Source organism: Vulpes lagopus, chromosome 14 (assembly GCF_018345385.1).
Source record: "Vulpes lagopus strain Blue_001 chromosome 14, ASM1834538v1, whole genome shotgun sequence".
NCBI lineage: Eukaryota > Metazoa > Chordata > Mammalia > Carnivora > Canidae > Vulpes > Vulpes lagopus.
In genome coordinates this window covers 8,102,043-8,123,215 of record NC_054837.1, presented here as the reverse complement: position 1 = coordinate 8,123,215, position 21,173 = coordinate 8,102,043, and the positions used below count along the sequence as shown (strand labels likewise).

At 51.4% G+C, this 21,173-nt stretch overlaps 1 protein-coding gene across 4 annotated transcripts in view; it reads right to left on the bottom strand.

Moving 5' to 3' along the window:
* Nucleotides 1-20,260, bottom strand: part of ARVCF (ARVCF delta catenin family member) — a 50,840-nt gene extending 30,580 nt beyond the window's left edge. For all 4 annotated transcript variants that reach the window (XM_041729076.1, XM_041729080.1, XM_041729078.1 and 1 more), the window contains exons 1-2: nucleotides 20,047-20,260; nucleotides 14,641-14,691 (exon numbers count right to left, since the gene is read on the bottom strand). The gene's annotated coding sequence lies outside the window, so the exon portion shown is untranslated. The remainder of the gene's footprint in view (nucleotides 1-14,640; nucleotides 14,692-20,046) is intronic.
* Between the last annotated feature and the right edge of the window lie 913 nt (nucleotides 20,261-21,173).

Below are 21,173 nucleotides of genomic sequence, written 5' to 3'. Positions count from 1 at the left end.
CAGCTCAGAAAAGTGTGGATGTGTCTATTCCTGGCATTTTATGGTTCCCTCCTGGTAGGCTGCCGTTTCCCCCAGTCTCCTACATGTTCGAGGTCAGCCTTGCAGCGCGGGAAGGAGGAGCACCTGGCCTGCTGTGCTGACTGTGCAAATGTTCCCAGGCGCGCTGAAGTTCGGGCTCACGTGCTCGGCCAGGCTGTCCACATCCTGGAGGGGCTGGACATCATCCATCCACAGATGTCAGCTGTACACTCTGTTGCCCACTCACCATCTCTTGTATCGCAGACACTCTTTTACAGCCAGGAATAGCTGACAGCTTGGTTAAACAAGATGCCTGGCCTCCTTAACTCAAGATCTTTAAAAAAGTTAACCTAGCTCTGTAACTCCTTACGGAAACTTCATGGTGAAATTCCTGGATTTTCGGAATCATGATTTGCCATTCACATGATGGATCTTTCCCTGGGAGGGAGCAAACATGGCTCACTGGGAATCCTGGGCTGCCCAGTGAAGTCCAGGGTAATCGGGCTATTTCAGTTGGGTGTCACCCCACCATAAGTAGAAGCTCCAGGCCATGTGCCTTGGGGAACAAGGACTGCTGAGGGGTTGAAATGTATTTTCCACCAAGGCCCTGATATGCTGTGTGCCTTAAGATGACTTCAGCTGTCCCTAGCAGTCCTTTGCAAGCTGCCTGTGGGGAGTATTTTTACTGTCTCAGGATATCTGTGGATCTGTGGACTGATGAGCGTAACAGATTACATATGAATCCATGAAAACACAAAGTCCAACCAAGCCAAAAAACAACAAACCCAAACACTAAACACAGACTCACATACACACACAAACACACTCATGAAAGATAAGAATATGACATCAGGGATGTGTTCATTAACTAGATGGTAGGAACCCTTTAATAACGTATTTATTTATCCGATCATCACTACATACACATCAAATAGCTTACAAATTTGTCAATTATACTCAGTGAAACCAAAAACAAAAAGAAGAAGAAGAAAAACAACAAAGGAACATGTTTAGCTACCTTAATTTTACAAATTCACTTGCTTAAAAATAAACTTGAAAAATGTAAAATGAAAATAAAAACCACCCCACTCTCATGTTCAGTATGCCTTTTCTCTGTATTTTATTTTTAAGATTTTACTTATTTATTCATGATAGAGATAGAAAAAGAGGCAGAGACATACACAGAGGGAGAAGCAGGCTCCCTGTAGGGAGCCTGACGTGGGACTCAATTCCCGGGACCCTGGGATTATGACTTGAGCCGAAGGCAGACGTTCAACCACTGAGACACTCAGTCATCCCTCCATATAATATTTTAAAATAAAAAGATTATAAGAGAATATCACAAATAATTACACACCAACAAATTACATAACCTAGATGAGATGAACAAACTCCTAAAAACACACAATCTACCAAAACTGACCCATGAAGAAACAAAACTTGAACAGACCTAAAACTAGCAGGGAGATTGAATCAGTAATCCAAACCCTCCCAGGAAGGCCCAGGACCAGAGGGTTTCACTGGTGAATCCTGACAAATACTCAAAGAGGACTTAACATCAGTCTTCAAACTGCCCCCAAAAATCAACAAGAAAGGAACACTTACTAACTCATTCTACAAGGCTGAAATCACCCTGATACCAAAGCCATAAAATATAACTATGGACCAATATCCCTTACAAAAACTGAAGCAAAAATCTTCAACAGAAACCAGCATTCAGCAGTATATCAAAGGAATTCAGCAATATAATCAAAAAATTATACACCATAACCCACTGGGATTTATTCCTGAATGCAAGGATGGCTCAGCATACAAAAATCGATCAACATAATACCTTATATATTAACAAAACAATGAGAGAAAATCATTCAGTTGATGCATATGATACATTTGACAAAATTCAACACTCTTTTATTATATAATCACAAAACAAATTAGAATAGAAAGGAACTACCTTCATATGATAAGGCCATACACAAAAATTGACATCATACTACATGTGCTACACATCATATTGCACCTACACCACAGATTATATCATACTTGATAATGAAAAAGTTAATAAAGCTTTTCTTCTAAGATCAAGGATAAGACTGGGATGCTGCTTTTGCCACTACTTCTGTTCAAGTCCTCTTCTATTACAAATCTTAGTTAGATCAGTAAGGCAAGAAAAATAAAAGGTATCCAAATGGGAAGGGAAGACATGAAATTATGTTTACAGATAACATGATCTTAAATGTAGAAAATCCTGAACATTACACACACACACACACACACACACACACCCTCCGAACTGATAAATCAGTAAAATTGTAGGGTACAAAATCAATAAACAGAAATCGCTCACAATGAATAATCTAAAAAGGAAATTAAGAAAATGATTTCAGTTACAGTAGCATCAAGAAACACAATGGGACACCTGAGTGACTCAGCGGTTAAGCATCTGCCTTTGGCTCAGGGTGTGACCCCGGAGTCCCATATTGAGTCCCACATCCGGCCTCCTGCATGGAGCCTGCTTCTCCCTCTGCCTATGTCTCTGCTTCTCTCTCTCTGTGTCTATCATGAATAAATAAAAATCTTTAAAGAAAAATAGTATCAAGAAAAACAAAATACTTAAGGGTAAACTTAACTAAGGCAAAGAAAGACTGTTACATTGAAAACTACAAAACTTTGATGCATGAAAGATGACACACATAAATGGAAAGATACCTCATGCTTATGGAACAGAAGAGTTGCTATTGTAATGACATCACTATTACCCAAAGTGATCTACCAATAATCCCAACAGCATTTTTTACAGAAATAGAAAACTCCATCCTAAAATCCATGTGGAATCTCCAACAATCCTAAACAGTGAAAACAATTATAAAAAAGAACAAAGTTAAAGGTCTCACACTTCTTGATTTCAAAATTTATTACAAAGCTATAGTAATCAAAACAGTGTGGTTGTGGAATAAAGGCAGACACATAGACCAATGGAATAGAATAGAAATAAATACCCATGTATATATGGTCAGCTGATTTTTTTCCAAGAGTGTCAAGACCATTCAACGGGGGAAAGAACTATCTTTTCAACAAATGGTGCTAGGAAAACTGGATATCCATATGGAAAAGAATAAAGGTATAACTGTTGTAAATTACAATATTTACAAAAATTAAAAATGCATCAAAGATCTAAACATCAGGGGATCCCTGGTGGCTGAGCGGTTTAGCACTGCCTTCGGTCCAGGGCATGATCCTGGAGACTGGGGATCGAGTCCCACATCGGGCTCTCTGCAATGGGGCCTGCTTCTCCCTCTGCCTGTGTCTCTGCCTCTCTCTCTCTGTGTCTCTCATGAATAAATAAATGAAATCTTAAAAAAAAAAAAAAATCTAAACATCAAAGACCTAAAACCATAAAACTCTTAGAAGAAAACATAGGGGAAAAGCTTTGTGATGTTGAATTTGCCAATGATTTCATGGATACAATGCCAAAAGCATAGGCAACAAAAATAAGAAAAGTTGAACTATACCAAAATTAAAAACTTCTGTTCAAACGATACAATCAACAGAGTAAAAAGGCAATGCAGATAATGGCAGAAAGATTCTTAAATCATGCATCTGATAAGGGATTAACATCCAGAATAGAGAACTCCCACAACTTAACAACAAAACCAAACAGCCCAGTTAAAAAACAGGGAAAATATTTGACCAGACATTTCTTCAAAGAAGAAATTTTTTTAAATGGCCAAGAAGTATATGAAAAGATGCCCAATATTACTAATGTTAGGGAAATGCAAATCAAAAGCAGAGTGAAATGTCACCTTACACCCATTAGATGGCTATTCTTGAAAACACAAAATAACAGGTTTTGGTAAGGATGTAGAGAAATTGGAGCTCTTGTGCACAGTTAGTGGGGATGTAAAATTGCATAGCCACTAAGAAAATCAATATGGTGGCTCCTCAAAAAATTAAAAATAGAATTACCGTATGATCAAGCAATTCCACCCCTGGGTATATATCCAAAAGAACTGAAAGGACAGTCTTGAAGAGATACTTGCATCCATGTTAATAATAGCATTATTCACAATAGCAAAAGGTGAAACAACTCAGGTACCTATTGATAGATAAATGGATAAACTAAATGTGGTAATATACTTTTGGATCATGGAATATTATTATCAATGGAATATTTATTACCCCACCTTTAGAAGGAAGAAGACTTTGACACATGCTACACCATGATGAATCCTGAGAACATCATGCTAAGTGAAATAATTCAGTCATAAAAAGACAAATACTGGATTATTCCACTTTTATGAGTCATCTAAAATGGTCAAATTCATAGAAAGACAAAATGGTGGCTTCAGGGGCTAGGGAGAGGGGGTAATAGGTTCATTAATTTCCATTAACGGATACAGAGTGTCCATTTTGCAAGATGAAAAAGTTCTGAAGATCGGCTGCATAACAGTGTGAATATACCTAATGATACTGAACCATACGTTTAAGAATGGTTACAATGGTAAATTTTATGTGTATTTTACCAAATAAAAATAAAAACTTAAAAAGAGTCATCTTTTTGCTCTTAGAATATGCAAAACATTCTTTTAAATAAATAGGCAAAAAATAAAAAGTTAAGCATATGGAGTTGACTATTTAGAAACAGTGAAAAATACATTCAAACATTATACATAAAAATGGGTGGGTTGGGGGCGCCTGTGTGGCTCAGTCTGTTGGAGGTCTGCCTTCAGCTCAGGTCATGATCCCAAGACCCTGGGATCATGCCCCACTTCGGGCTCCCTGCTCCTCCCTCTCCTTCTCTATCTGCCGCTCTCCTTGCTTGTGCTCTCTCTGTCAAATAAATAAATAAAATATTTTAAAAAAATGTATGGGTTGTAGAATGGTGGTTGTCAGGGGCCAAAGGGTAGAGGAAATGGGAAGATGCTGGTCAAAGGGGATAAACTTTTAGTTATAAGATGGATAAGTTGGGGGATGGCTCAGCGGTTTAGCGCCTGCCTTTGGCCCAGGGTGTGATCCTGGAGTCCCGGGATCGAGTCCCGCATCGGGCTCCCAGCATGGAGCCTGCTTCTCCCTCTGCCTGTGTCTCTGCCTCTCTCTCTCTCTCTCTCTCTCTCTATGTCTATCATAAATAAATAAATAATTCCATAAATAAATAAAAATTTATAAAAAAAAAAAAAAAAGGGATCCCTGGGTGGCACAGCGGTTTGGCGCCTGCCTTTGGCCCAGGGCGCGATCCTAGAGACCCGGGATCGAATCCCACATCGGGCTCCCAGTGCATGGAGCCTGCTTCTTCCTCTGCCTGTGTCTCTGCCTCTCTCTCTCTCTCTGTGACTATCATAAATAAATAAAAATAAATTTATTAAAAAAAAAAATAAATAAATAATAAATAAATAAATAAATAATTCTTTTTTTTTTTTAAATAAATGATTCTTAAAAAAAAAAAAAAAAGATGGATAAGTTCCAGGGATCTAATGTACAGCATGGTGACTATAATTAATACTGTATTGAATATTTATTTATTTATTTTTTGTATTGAATATTTAGAAGTTGCTCTGAAAAAAGTTGCTATGTTTAATGTTCTCACCATAACAACAAAAGAATGGCAATTTATATGAGATGAAGGATGTGTTAACCAATCTTACTGGGTAAACACTCTGTAATGCTTATGTACTAAATCATCACGCTAAACTCACACAATATTATTGTCAATTATACCTCAATAAAGCTGGGGGAAAATAGACAAAACTATACTCAGAGGCAAATTCATAGCTTTAAATACTTTCATTATTAATAAAGAATGACTATGAATACAAGTGAACCAGAGCTAAATGAAAAACACTAAAACATCCTTGCAACAAGCTCCCTGTTTTCTCTCTGCCTATTTCTTTTTTTTTTTTTTTTTTTTAAGATTTTATTTATTGGGATCCCTGGGTGGCGCAGCGGTTTGGCGCCTGCCTTTGGCCCAGGGCACGATCCTGGAGACTCGGGATCGAATCCCACATCGGGCTCCCGGTGCATGGAGCCTGCTTCTCCCTCTGCCTATGTCTCTGCCTCTCTCTCTCTCTCACTGTGTGCCTATCATAAATAAATAAAAATAAAAAAATAAAAAAAAAAGATTTTATTTACTTATTCATGAGAGACACAGAGAGAGAGGAAGAGACACAGGCAGAGGGAGAAGCAGGCCCCACGCAGGGAGCCCGATGTGGAACTCGATCCCGGGACTCCAGGACCACATCCTGGGCCAAAGGCAGGCGCTAAACCGCTGAGCTACCCAGGGATCCCCTCTCTCTGCCTATTTCTAAAGCTTTCCCATGAGTAATCCCCAGACAATTTATAAAAGAGAGAATCAACAACATAAATGATGCCAGAATACCTTTTTTTAAAAGAAGAATGAATATGAGTAAACTAGGACAAACCTAAAATGGTTAGCACATAGGTATCTAAGTCTCCAAACCAGGATTCCCATTGAAATGACCAATGCATTTCTGACTACCTTTCACATGCCAGAAATAGAAACTTTTTATAGATACGTTCAGAGAGGACAGGACTTAAAGAAGTTGTAGAAAATTAACCTGTGAGCCCAAGATCACACTGTGAAGTTCAGTCAACAGCTCTTAGGCCCCTGCGTGGACAAAATGATGCAACACATCTAAACCTTCCCTTGCTGCCACAAATGGCACCAAATGTGGGGGCAGGTGGGGAAAGCGAACACCTTGGCCCCTGCTGGATTCGACCAGAGCTGAGTGGCAGGCAGCACAGGATCTGGCAGGTGGCAGGTATTCAAACCATTTCCGTTGCAAGAAGGAAGCAAGGATGAACAGCTGGCAAACAGTATCCAGACCAACAGAGTACTATGGCTCCTGTGCTGGGCTGCACTGAGGAATTCAAGCATGAGTTCTACAGTGAGGTCAATTTTTGCAAAAAACTGGAGAAGTGTCAGGAGAAGGACTGCCTCAGACTCCTGAATACTCAGGAGAATGCTGCCTTGCTGCAGGCATCTCTTTATCTAGAATGATGTTGGGAATGGGTCCACAGAGACCCTCACCCAGGCAGAGCCTGCTGAGTCTGAAGGTGGATACGGCAAGGAGCGGGGCTGCTGGTGTCACATGGACCAGAGATGGCTTGTATCCTGAAGGCAATGGGGGATCTCATGGTGGGAGAAACCAGATAAAATATTTGCTAAAGGAGTGAGCAGGAGAACCAGGCCCAGCTCAAGAGCTTTCCCTGCCTGGCTGAAGAGGCCCCCATCAGCTTCAGGGAAGGCGACAGCAAACATTCCTCAACTCCCACCCAGCCCCTTCCCCCTGCCCAAGGCCATCCTTCTCAGACCTGGGGTCTTGTCTGAGGATCACTCCTCCTGCCCATCAATTGTGGGGGATGCTCTGAACAGTGGAGTCAGGGCAGGGGGACAGAATCACCAGGAGCAGGCGGACAAGGTAGCCTGTGTGCTGGGCCCAGGGTTCCCACAGGGTATAAGGCTGCTGCCTGTGTCATAGTCACAGATGGTGTCCTCCCCTGAGGCATCACCCACGTCCACCCCTACCCTCAGCAACACTACCTCTCTGGGATGTCCTGGCCCTGTAAAGACAAACCTTCACTAGCATAAAGGCTTAATTAAAAATTAACCAATGCCCCTGTTTCAAAGGTTTGGCAAAGAAACATCTGGGTTATTTCTTCAAATACAAATACCGAAATAGTCTCATCATAACCAATAGCTCCCTACAGACAAAGGCCAGAGAACTGTTACCAAGAAAACTGGGAAGGGAAGATGCAGTTGTCTGGGGCAGGGCTCAGCTCTGCTTGCTGAGCCTCAGTTTCCCATCATAATTCCCCACCTTCATGCTGGGAAGCCCAAGAGAGAAGATGGCTTTGGTCCCACCCAAGTCTCTGCCCCAGCTGTGGTCCTAGCCATGGCCCTATACCCTCTGGGGCCCTGGGTGACAATAGGCCTGACACTCACCTTGGGCAGGAGGTGACAGGTAAGGCTGTCAGTCTGTGCCCATTGATGGGGGGCAGGGGGCAGTCAGGGATCCCAGGACCCACCTCTGCCCTCCCACAATGTGTTCAGGAAAGCCCCCTTCCCAGCTCCAGTACTCCACAGAAGGCCCAACATCTGGTGCGGGTACTTAGAACATACTGTCCCAGGGCCTGAACCCGGGCCCTTCAACCACTGCAGGCCTCCCTCCTGATCCAGCGTCCCTGCCTCCCCCTGTATACCTGCCCTAACACCCTCCTCTGCATGTCTGCTTCTCTATCTATGCTCCCATATCTCTCTGGGACTTTCACTTCCCCTGTGCCCCACCCTACCTTGTACACTTCCTTCTCCCTTCCCTAAAGTCCCACTTTCCCCTGTACCTCTGCCTCCTTGCACCCCCACCTCCCTTTGTATCCCTGCCTTCCCTGTCTCCTATATTCCTACATCCTTCCCCTTCCTCCTCTCCCCACCCTTGTTTCCCTCTCACCCCATCAGGGTGGGGTGGACCCCACCTTAACCTGAGGTGGGCAGACTGGGTAGCCCATGGTATACTCCAAGGAGCACAGATGACACCCTCAGAGCCCGAGAGCCCTTCCCCCATTGTGGTCATCTGGACAGGAATGAGGGTGCTAAGGTGCCTTGAGCCCTAGGCTTCCAAGTGTGCAGAGGAGACTCATCACTGAAGCTTTCATTCTTACTACAGAAACATCCATGCGCCCTCTCCAAGGAACCCAGTGACTCACCTTGGAGGTAATCGTCTGGGGGAGTGCTGGCACGGCCAGGCCTCCAAACCCCATGGGCACCAGTCTCGGTGCTGAGGAAGTATGTGTGAAAAGGATGGTGGGAGCAGAAGCGACAGGGCGAGAGAAGGCCCTAGCACCCACTGTGTGCAATGCCCACAGAGCTGAGGACCAGCCTAGCCTCCCAATCACCCGCATCCCTCAGCACAGGATCAGAAGTGGAGTCCCTTTACAAATACTTGCTGGGACACCCAGTTTCCCATGTCACAGTTGAGGGGATAGGAGGCGAGGTGTGGTCCTCGCTTGAGGTATTCCTTCCTGGACTGTCTGCCTTCCCAGGGGGTCTGTCTCCCTTGCAGGTCCCTGGGTGGGCTGTCTGAAGACAGTGAGCATAGCTACCTTAGCTACCTCTTGGGAGAAGGGCTGTCATGGGGCCCACCCTCAGGCCACTCTCGGGCCTTGCAGGCATCTGATGACTCCCACCAAGGCTCTGTCCCCAGCATAAATGCGCATATATATGTGCACATGCACGCACGCACATACCAGTTAATGCCTGAAACCCAAGGTCAAGCCCAAGTTGTTTAAATGTAGAATAACAGCTCTGGGCAAAATTTATTTACTGCAGTGGCCCTGACGACTGCAAACAGCCTGAGTCCATGATGTGATGTGCTTCCAAGCTCTTAGCTGAGGTGCACACAGGCCCCAGGGCCAGAGGGGGCCAGACATGGGTGTGCCTGGGGAAGTACAAAGGCCCTAGGAGAGGCGGGGCCAGCACACCCCACCACAGGTACCCTTCTGCGTTGGTCAAGCATCCCTACACCTACATGGGAGATGCTGGTGAGGTGGGAAGTGGGGATCACAAGCCCCCAGCCCACTTAAACACGTACACATGGAAACCATCTCCCAGGAACCTGAGGGAGGACAGAGGTGCCAGGCTACAGGACCGTGATAGGTATGATTTCATTTTCCTTCTTTTCTGTATGTTCTACATTTTCTATAAACCACACACATTTATAATTATTTAAAAAGAGCAAAATGAGGGTGGTGGAGTGGCCTCTGAGTGGCTCAGTCATTTAAGCATCTGACTCTTGATTTCAGCTCAGGTCAGGATCTCTGGAAGCCAGGGGTGTGCTTGAGATTCTCTCTCTCCCTCTACCCTGCTCCCTGCTTGCATGTCGGGGGTAGCGCATTCTCTCTCTCTCCCACCTTCTCTCAAATAAACAAAATCTTTAAAAAGCAAAACGGAATTTTGGTGTCCCGGTTATCTGGCATCTACAGGTCAGTCTGGTGGCCTCTCCCTTGCTGTCAGCCCCTCAGGCACACCCAGGGGAGCCTGGGTCAGCAGGATCTAGGAGGTCCCTCCCTTGGGCTTGATCTTGGGTCTGGGGTGACAGGAGGTGAAGGGTGGGCCTTGGTGGGGCGGAGACCCCTTCATCTACTTTCCCCATCTGTATACTTGGTGCCCCACCCCTGCCCCCTGGCACCATGGCCCTGATCCTACAGGCAGGGATGGCCCATGGGGGGGCCAGCATCTCCCTCCAGGGCAGAAAGTGAAGGCCCTGGGAGCCTGGGGATGGCAGCCTCATTATCTTGCAAAATGCAAGAGCAGCAAGTACATTCAGACGAATGAATGGCCTAATTAGGATTTCATGGAGAGTGAAAATATTTTGAAAAGAAAAAGTTCAACTAAAGGCATATTCTAAATACCAAACTCATCAGCTGCAAAGTCAACCTGGCAAGATGTGCCATGGGGGTGGGGTATTTCCATCTCCCCACCTGAGAGTGGGCAGCCTTCCTGTGGGTGAGATAAGCTGGGGGCTGGGGGGGCCAGGTAAACGCAGGGCTGGGGTAAATGCTACCACGAGACTGCCCAGGGGAGCCTGGGTATGCTAGCGCAGCACCATCTCACCTGGCGGCCTGGGGGATGTAGGCTTCACTAGGGTGGCCCTGTTGCACCAGCCACACCACCAGCTGTGGATGATCCTGAAGGTGTGATGGCACAGCTGGGAGCTGGTGAGGCACTCCTGCCCTAACTGCAGCAGAGCACCACCTGCGCCGAGCCCTTCACAAGGCCTACAGAGTGACCAGAGCCAGGGTCTGAACCCAAGTCCTGCCACATAGAATGTTCTTGCTCCTGCCCCACCTGAGAAGTGGGAAAGGGCTTGGGGCTCCCCAGGGGACCTGCCCACCTGGAAATGACCCATGAGTCTGATCACAAAGGCCCCGGATGTCTGGCTGAGAGTTGCACAGGAGAGAGAGAACAGCCATCCTGCACCAAGCTCTGCAGCGGCAGTAGCAAGGACCCTAGCAGCGCAGGGACCTCTTTTCAATAAATAAAGGTGCTCACAGTGGGGACAGGCCCTCCTGTGAGAGCCCTGAGACATCGGGAGACCGCATAGGATATGCCACAGGCACACACAGGGAGGGCCCACTGGCTCCAAAGACTGCAAGCCTCAGGGGAGTCCCACAGAAATCCCAGGGAGCACGACCCAACAGACAGGTTCCAACAAGCACATGTAGGGTAAACACGTAGAATAACCATGACTTTGAGAACAAAGACTGATCAAGGGGAGGCTCCAACCTGATCTTTTAAATCAAGCCATGGGCACTGGCTAAGGGTTGGGCACTTGCCATGGGCACCACAAACCCAAGGACATGTTCCACAATGTTTCCAATTTCTGGTGACAGAAAAATGTTAGTCAAGAAATGGTTCATAGATATTTAAATGGTTCTGGGTGGGGGACGCGTGGGTGGCTCAATGGTTGAACTCTGCCTTCAGCTCAGGTTGTGATCCCAGGGTCCTGGGATGGAGTCCTGCATGGGACTCCCTGCAGGGAGCCTGCTTCTCCCTCTGCCTATGTCTCTGCCTCTTTCTCTATGTCTCTCATGGATAAATAAATAAATCTTTAAAAAAAAAATGGTTCTGGGTGGTCCAGGCAATTAAGTGTCTGCCTTCAGCTCAGGTCATGATCCTCAGTCCTGGGATTGAGCTCTGCGTGGGGCTCCCTGCTCAGCGGGGAGTCTGCTTCTCCCTCTGCCCTCCCACCCCCATCACCCTGTTCACAATCGCTCATGAATGAATAATATCTTTTAAAATAAATGGTTCAAGTACAAGTGAAAAACAAATCCTCAACTTACATTCATGCCAAAATAAATTCTAGATTGATGAAATCTTGAGCATAAAATACTATGTTGGAAATAACTCAAGAAAAGACAGGGGCGCCTTTACCTGACTAGATGCTCAGGAAGGACAACAGAATAATAAAATAAGGAAAACATTCAATGGATTTCACCACAAAGTATGAAAAATTTCTGATTGTGAAAAAATTGTCATAAACAGAAATTGAAAGACTGAAAAAGAACTTGCCACAGGCAGATGAGGGAAGAATTCATACTTTTTTTTTTTTTTTTTTTTTAAGATTTTATTTATTCCTGAGACAGAGAGAGAGAGAGAGAGATTGGCAGAGACACAGGCAGAGGGAGAAGCAGGCTCCATGCAGGGAGCCCGACTTGGGTCGATCCCGGGTCTCCAGGATCATGCCCTGGGCAGAAGGTGGCGCTAAACTGGTGAGCCACCCGGGCTGCCCAAGAATTCATATTTTAAAACAAAGACTCTGGGATCCCTGGGTGGCGCAGTGGTTTGGCACCTGCCGTTGGCCCAGGGCGCGATCCTGGAGGCCCGGGATCGAATCCCACGTTGGGTTCCCGGTGCATGGAGCCTGCTTCTCCCTCTGCCTATGTCTCTGCCTCTCTCTCTCTCTCTCTGTGTGGCTATCATAAATAAATAAAAATTTAAAAAAAATAAAAAAATAAAACAAAGACTCTGATCAATGACTGAGAAAGACATCAATCTCCGCTCCCTCCCCAACCCAACACAGGGCCGGCAGTCACAGCCACGCAGCCAGCTCAGTGCAGCTGTGCGGAGCCAATGACAAGGTGGCCAAGGGGCAAGGCCAGGCTGGGAGGGTGTGGGTTTTGGGAGGTGGCATCAGTGCTGGCACGGCTGCAATGAGGGGCAACCATAGCCCTGGAAGGGGAGCCCTGCAATTCTCATCACCAGTTTGCAGCTCCACAGTGGGCCACTTTCTCTGCTGCTGCCTTCTTTGCCAGGCCAGGGGCTTCCCCAGGGCGATGGGGTCACAATACTCAAGTGTCTCACATGGAGCTCAGCGGCTGAGTAACGAGTGCCCGAAGGAGAGTATGCGAGATAACAAAGGTGCTGGCCATCACCCCTATCCCAACTTAGTCCCCAAGCCTGCCCAGCCCCATACCTTCATGTGATCAGGGCTATACCTCAGGGCCCACAGAGCAGGGAGCCCCAGCCAGGGCCTGCTTCTGCTTCCCAGTCTGTGAAATGGGCCCAGCCCAGAGCAGCGATGGCATGAACGCCAGCCGCCACTACTCGCCACTACTCTTCGGGGGCCCATGGCAGACGTGAATGGTCAATCACTGTGGCAGACGAGAATAATCCACCACCACACTCAAGAAGGAGAGGACAGAAACAAGAGAGAGGAAAAGGCAGAGAGACACACAGAGAAGATGAGAGAAAAACTGGGAGAAAACCAAGAGGAGGAGGCAGAGAGAGATAAACAAGGACAGGAAACAACCAAGCCATGCTAGGAGAAGGGGTAGTGTAGCAGGCAGGCTAAGGGAGACCCTGTGACCAGAGCTATCACTCTATGTCTGGCTGGTTGGCCAAGCTGAGGCGTGGTGGCCTACCAGGACCTATGCGGGGTCAGGGCCAGCACCCTGCCAATGTCACCCCCAGGAACCATGTCACCTATACCACAAGCAAGGCCACTTTCTGAGCCCTAGATGCAGCCTGAGCCTCTTCATCCCAATTCAGAGGCCCCCAGGTGGCCCAGAAGCCTGCCACTGAGCTGCCTGGCCTGACCTGGAGTGGCCAGGTAGCACACCACCTCCAGGTGGCAGCAGACGCCCAGCTACCACCAGCCCAGCTGGCAGCTTCCCAAACCCAGAGTTATGTGCAATAGGGAAGAAGGAGTCAGGTCCCATCCCTCCCTGTCCTATAGCCCTTGGCACAGGATACCAAGGTGTCTGGAAGCCTGGGCACTCCCAGGCCGGTGGCCACTGTCTTCTCACCACAGAGCATGGCACTGGCTGGCCCAGGCCGTCCACGCTGGATATTCAGTGTCACTGAGAATCCTGGGTTGGCCAAGCCTCTTGTGGAGATAGCACCCAGAGGGGCAGGAGCAGATGGCTGGGCTGGGGCCTGGGTACCCATACCGCATGAACAAGAACGGCCAAAGACATTCTCATCAGCCATTGCCACTCCGTAAATGCAGCCACCATAGCAAACGCTGACAGGCCAGGGTGCCAGCAGGGCGTATTCCACCCCCTCCACTCCAGAGGGACCTGGGGGACACAGGGACCACACAGCTTCCCAATCTTGCCATACCTCCCAGGCATCAAGCCTTACTCTTGCTGGAGGACTGGCTACCAGATAAACCCACAAACACAGGTAACACCCAGGACTGTCTGTTCCCAGCTGGTAGCTCCTGTCTCCTGAGCTGAGAACCAAGCTGGGTGGCCGAGGCTGATACCAGACATTGCCGTGCCAAGCATCCAAGTTAAGGCAGGTGAAGATCAGATCCAGTCAATGTCCTGGTGTCAGCCTCACTGCAGGCTCATCCCTCAAGCCAGACATCAATCTGGTGGCTGCTATCCATACCCAGGTCATTGGTGAATCCGAGCAGGGTTAGTGGTGAGGCCCCACCCCCAGCCCTGTCCAGCCCAGGGGCTGTGCCCACCCAGCGGGAGGCTGGACCAGAAGCATACACCACCCTGGGCCATTCCTCTGTCCGTCACACCTGCCAAGCCCACCAGGACTCTCTTCTGTCCTATGTGAAGAGGGGGATATTCCCAGGCCGAGCCCAGGTCACTCACCTGTCTTGAGAGATCAGCATGTCCCAACGCCCATCCTGCCAGCTCCAGCTCCTGCAGGGAAACCAGAGGAGACCTTGTGAGATCAATTTGTCAAGCTAAGTCCCTTCTGGACGAGGCCAGACCCCTGGTGAGGCAGTGTAACCCCTGACTCCGAGGTCATCCTGTGGCACTCCTGACATGTGTACCCACATATTCATGCACATTCTCTTATCTCTGCTCGACTGGGACTGTGGTGTCTGCAGTTTATGTCAGACTACCACCATCCATCATAAATGTTTCTAATACTGTTGACTAGCCTGCAAAACTGCGATTGCTCAGCTGGAGTCTGGTAATAGTGTCTTCCCCATTCCAGAAGGTTGGGTGTGCTTCGTCGTGATCAACGTATAGCAAGGAGAACTTCTGTGCAACAGGCCACCTGCCTCTCCTGATGTTCCTTGGGGCCAGCCCAGAACCTGTGTCCCTGTGAGGCAAGCAGCCTTGCTCCCAGACCCTGGTACCAAGGGGCCAGAGAGATGTCTAGATGTGCCTCACAGACAGGACTACAGCCCCTGTGGGCTTATGGCCTAGCCCATGCCCCAGGGGACACATCCCCTGTCACTGTATCTAGGCCTGGGGACCATGCCAGAGAGTGTCTGTGTTATAAAAACGAACAATATGGGGACGCCTGGGTGGCTCAGCGGTTGAGCGCCTGCCTTCGGCCCAGGGCGTGATCCTGGTGTCCCGGGACCGAGTCCCACTTCAGGCTCCCTGCATGGAGCCTGCTTCTCTCTCTGCCTGTGTCTCTGCCCCTCTCTGTGTGTATCTCTCTTGAATATATAAATAAAATCTTAAAAAAATAAAATAAAAATGAACAATAGGGTGGTGGGCACTTGCCTGGCTCAGTTGGTAGAGCATGCAACTCTTGATCTCAGAGTTTTAAGTTTGAGCCGAGTTGTGTGTAGAGATGACTGAAAACTACAATCATTAAAACCCAAAACCAGGGACGCCTGGGTGACTCAGGCGTGAGTTGAGCATCTGCCTTTGGCTCAGGGCATGATCCCGGGTCCCAGGATTGAGTCTCACATCGGGCTCCCTGCGACAAGCCTGCTTCTCCCTCTGCCTGTGTCTCTGCTTCTCTCTCTGCGTCTCTCATGAATAAATAAATAAAATCTTTAAAAAAACAAAAACAAAGCCAGGGTGGCTACAAGAGGAGGGAGTCTCGGCTGCAAACAGAAAGCCAGCTTTGGTGGGTCAGGATGACAGAAGCTGTCTCCCTTGGGCTCTACTGTGTTTCCCAGATTGGTCCTCTATCTAATCTTCCTTTGTGGACATGGCCTATTTGGGGGCCCTGCGGATAGGTGTCCCCACATCACAGCAGCTCCTTCATCACAAGGAGGGGCTCTGAGTCATGGTGGGATCACGGATCAGGATGCGTGGGGTCAGAGCCAAGAAAGAACAGTGGCCCGAGCCAGGTAGGTGTGTGTGTTCGTGTGTATGGGTTTGTGCACACTCACCCTCGTGTGTGCCTGGGAGGGCAGTCTGGGAGAGAGCCTGCCCACCCATGGTCCCCACGACCCACAGCATAGGGGCTGCGTTTCCTACCCTGAAGTCTGAGGTTCAGGAAGCAGCTCTGCTTGGAGTGTGACGTTTCTGGGATGCTTCTGTTTTTGGCTTAAATGTTCACATAGGTTTTGCCCCATAGATAGCCACATGCCTTTCTTACCAGTCCTGATAACTGCCAAGCTCCCCCTCAGGGCTGGCCTTATGCAAAGCCTCACAAGGTGCTGGCTGTACACCCTCATGTCACTCTTGCTAGGTGCCTTGGATTGACCCAATACCCCATTTTTCTGATGGGGAAACTTGGTCCAGGATTAGAACTTATGTCTTTCTGTTCCCAGTGTCCCCACCTCAACTGGGGATATTTGGCCACAAGAACATGTTCCCTCCTTGTGGGGCTCTGGTCAGGATAAGAGCTCCATAAACATGGAGGAGAGCCAGTAGCAGACACCAGTGGGGAGAGCCACCAAAGGTTTCCTGGAGGAGGAGGGTAGGGGAAGTGGGAGGCACTGGAGGATGCAGGGTGGTGGCGGCTCTGAGAGGCATGGGTCTCCAGGGCACCCTTGTCACAGGACATTGTATAGGTGAGGGCAAGGCAGAGTCTGACAGGAGCCCTGAGGGAGTGAACAGGTGTGGATATGAAGAGAGAACGAATGACAGGCTTTGTGATGAGAATGCAGGAGGTACCTGTCTTAGGAATCCCTACTTAGCATTCCCTTAGGATTGATACGTGGGGTCTGGGGTCACTTACTTGACCAAGGACCCCCGACCCAGGAGCTCTGGGGCGAAGGGAGTCATCAAACCTGCCTCTTATTGGGCTCCATTCCCAAATGAGGAGTGTCCTGAGAAGTGGGGACAACTTCCCATGGCTATACTAGCCGGGGCCTACCCCTACCACTGGCCTCCCCACACTGGGGCGCCCGACAATCTTCCAGTCTGCCCCCAATCTTGGGAAGGCCTGCTGCATCTCAGATGGGGGCAGGAACCCAGGCCACAGGGGTTGCCACACGGAGCCAGTCCTGCAAACAGACCTGTCATGCATCCATGGCACAAGGCAGCTCCATGAGCAGAGTCCAGAGGAGGGATGGGCCCCGGGCTAGGTGGGCTGGGCAGATGATGAGGAGGCTAGGTGGTGGGGGCGGGGAGGGGGGGGCAGGCAAGTCTGCCTAGGAGCCTGTTCTGCACTCCAGCTCCATGTTCTCCTCCACCATGACAGATCTGGACGTGCTCTTCCAGGCCGCTGGCCACTCTGGGTACAACGTGAAAAGGCACCTGCTTCTGTCACACCTTCTTTCACAGATGCAGTGAAAAGAAGCTGCAAGCGGCTCAAAGTCCTCGCCTGGACCCCTGGGTGGGGGCAGGGTCAGCCTATGGAAGCCGAGGAGGCCCCTGGGGTGAAGGCCTGAAGGAGGCCTTGCTCAGGGCCTGTTTCTCACTGTCCTTGCCCGAGCCTGTGGGCAGTCACCCTGCCATTCAGTCCCTGGTCTCCCCTTGCCTGCACCAAAGGCAGTGAGGGGCTCTTGGGGTTATGGAGAGGCCTTGCCCCAGGGATCCCTGCCCCTTGCCCGCTGCATACCCTGGACAAGCAGTCTGAAGCAGGCCCCACCATGTCCCTCCCGAAGGGTCCCAGCACTGAAGGTGGCTGGGTGGGGTCAGGCTTGCCAGCCATGGCGGTCCTGGGTGCCCTCTGGTGGCCGCACCCACTGCCTTCCCGGAGGCTGCTGGCTCCTCGGGATCCCCCAGGGCAGGGGGAAGGGCCTATGCCTGACAAGTGGTGGGGGGAAGGAGGAGGGACAGATGCGGCTGAAATGGGTGTCCATGTGCTCTGGGCTCATCTTCCTGACCTATCAAATAAACCGCGTTGTGCAGCTGTCCTGGTCGGGAAGGCCCAATAAGGGATTCCTGACCCCGTATTCCTTCTGATTATTCCCTAGTCCTGGGTCTCCTGCTGAGCAGCCCAAGACTTCATTACAATCTTGACGGAAGCTGGCAGCAAAACTTGAGCTGCCATTCAGAGGTTCCCAAACCCCCTGTGGCCCTCCTGGCAGCCCCCAGGGCTTGTCCTGAGGTCAAGCTTGCCCTCACCTCCCTCCCACTGCTGAGATCAGATCACAGGGCAGATACTAGGGACTGGCTAGGGGCTCCTCTATTCACGACTCTCAGGCCTGTCCCTTGGGGTGAAGAGGGTGTGGTAAATCTGCCCTGAATCCTTACACAGCACCAACAGAGATGCCCTGCCTTCACCAAGCCTCTGAGATGCAGAGACCCCTGGGCCTGGGAAGAGATCTGAGAGGCTACAGAGCAACCCCAATGTGGCATGGGGATGCTAATTTAGTAGGACTTAGAGCCGGCCCAGTTTACCTGTGGACTGCAAGTTCTTCTGTCTACATAGAAAAGACTGTGAAGAGCAGGGCCAAGGCTGACTTGGCTGTGACCCTCCTGCCTAGGCCAGGACTAGAATCCCCAGCACAGTGAGTGCTCTGTGCCCAGCCCCGTGCTGGGTGCCGGTGGATCACAGACTTTAGAGAGCAGGGGACAGACATGGCACTGTGGGTGGGACAGCGCAAGGCTGGAAGAAAGCATGAATTCTGGATTCACAGCCCCACATGCTGCGGCGGGACCCAAGACCTGGGCCACCTACTACTTGGTTAAGTACCCAACATTTAATTAAAAAGAACAACTGGCCACGAGCCCAGTATGCTGTGGAGAAGGCTCTGTCTCCTGTGTGCAGCACCATTTCAAGTCCAGAGATACACTGAACACAGGACAGGCAGGACCTGCTTGGAACCAGCAGACTGCTGCTGGGGGGTCTGCATCTCAAGGGGAGGCAGAGGGAGGGGATCGAGGCTCTCAGTACCCCCCTCCCCCCACAACAGGTCCCCACGAGAGGGGGGGCGGGGCGGGGGAGTGCCCTGACATGCCCTAAGCCGCTCATCTGCCAATCCCCTGGGTTTACAGATCCTGATTTGGTGTGTGCCCTGCAGGGGACAGTGGGAAGGGGTGTGAGAGAGGGGCAAGCACCGAGGTTACACTGAGAGCCTAGCCCAAAGGATGAAACCCTGTTGGGATGATTCTTTTCTCTTCCCTGTTTCTAAACAGGCCTGGGTCTAACGGGAAAGCGGAGCCAGAGTCCCGGAGCTCCGTTTTCAGGGATGCGTTACGCAAAGATGAGTACGTTTTAAGTACCCAACATTTAATTAAAGATTACACGGGGAGGGCTCGGAATGTCAGGCTGCCCGCCCTGGGCCACACCTCAGCAAACCGGGCTGGGTACCGCGCCGAGTGGGGGGCATCCGCCTCTGCCGGGCCCGGTGCTCCACCGAGGGGACTCGGGCGGCGGGAATGGGGGGATCCCCGGTGCGGGCACCACGCAGGGCCACCAGGCGGCATCCTCTCCCTCGTCCTCTGGGCGGCGGGAGCGGCGGGAGCGGGGACATCCCCATGGCTCCCGAGCCCCAGCGGGCTCCAGGGGCGCGCCGCCCCGGGAAACTTCCCCGGCTCCGCCGGCCCTCGGGCCCCTGGAAAGTTTCCGGCCCCCTCAAGCCCCGGGGCAAGGCGCCCAGCGCCGCGCAGGCCGAGCGGGGCTGCGGGCTGCGGGCTCCGGCCGCCGCTCGGCGGGGGCGCGCTGTGCGGGGCGCCCTGGCCCGCCCCGCCGGGGCCCCGAGACCGCGCACAAAGGGCCCCGCCTCCGCGGCCCCGGGTCTCGCGCACCGCGGCGCGAGGGGCGAGGTGGGGCGGGGCCCGGCTCGTACCTCGGTTCTCCGCTCAGGAGCCCCCTCGACCCCCGGCCGCCGCGGGCCCGCAGCCCGGCCCCCACCCCGGCCCCACCCCGGCCCCGACCTCCGGACCCCGCCCCCGGCCCGAGCCTACCTGGAGCGCGGCGTGGGCGGCCCCGCAGCGTGGCCCCCGCCCCCAGACGGGCGTCCCCGGGTCTCTGGGCGCGCCGGGCGCGGCGTCCCCGGGGTGCGGCGGGGTCAGCCCTCCGCGGGGCCTCAACTCGGGCGGGTGCGGGGGCGGACCCCTCCAGGGCCCAGCGTGCAGCCCCGGGCCAGCCCTCCCCGCCCCTCGCGCGGCCCGTGCGCAAAGCGGGTCTGGCCGGCGACGCGACCCTCCGCCCCGCCCCAGCCGAACGCGAATTTTCCCATTGGTCGGGAGACCCAGGGCGGCCCGGCGACCGGCGCCGATTGGACGGGCGCTGGGAGACGCCGGCTTCCCATTGGGCCCCCGGGGTGTCCGTCCCGGCCGACCGCCGGCCCCTCCGTGGAGTGGCCGAGGCCCCGGCACCTGCCGAGACCGCTGCGGCGGCGGCCGGGCTCGGGGCAGCCGCCCTCTCGGCTGCGTTCGAGGACCTGCCCGGGCCCCCCGGCACCGAGCGGGGATTGGCGAGCCCCGCGCCCCTTCCCAGGACTCTGGCCTCGCTGCCTCCATCACCGCGCCTAGTTCGCAGGGATCCTTCTCCCGCGCCTGCTGTTCACCGGGCGCACCGCGCCCTCCTGTCCGGATCTCATTGTGTTCTTCGCACACTCTGCGAGGGAGAGTTGTGCTACCTTCCCATTCTACAGATGGGAAATTGAAGCTCAGAAAGGTTCTCTCTTGCTTTAGGTCACTCGGGCGCAAGCCTAGCCCGTCACCCCCCGGCCTGGGGGGGTTCTCGCACCCTCATCGCCCCAGGGTTCTCGCAGCAGGGGCGGGGCCCGACCTTGGCTCCGCGAGCCTGGATGGGGAGCCGTGTTTCTCGGGGCAGGAAGGTCCTTTTCGGCGAACCAGAGGTTGTCCTCCTCCACCAGGCCTGAATCCACGGACCCCTCGGCTCGGCCCACCCTGCAGGACTGCCCTCCCCTCCTCTATCAAATCACCGCAGCTCAGGGTCCGGGAGGGGTGGAGGGAGGAGTTTGTGTGTTTGTCAGGGAGGAGTTTGTGTGTTTGTCACCAGCCTCCTTCCTGGTGTCCCGTTTCCTCCACCCTACCTCTGGTCTTGGAGAAACACTGTAGGGGGC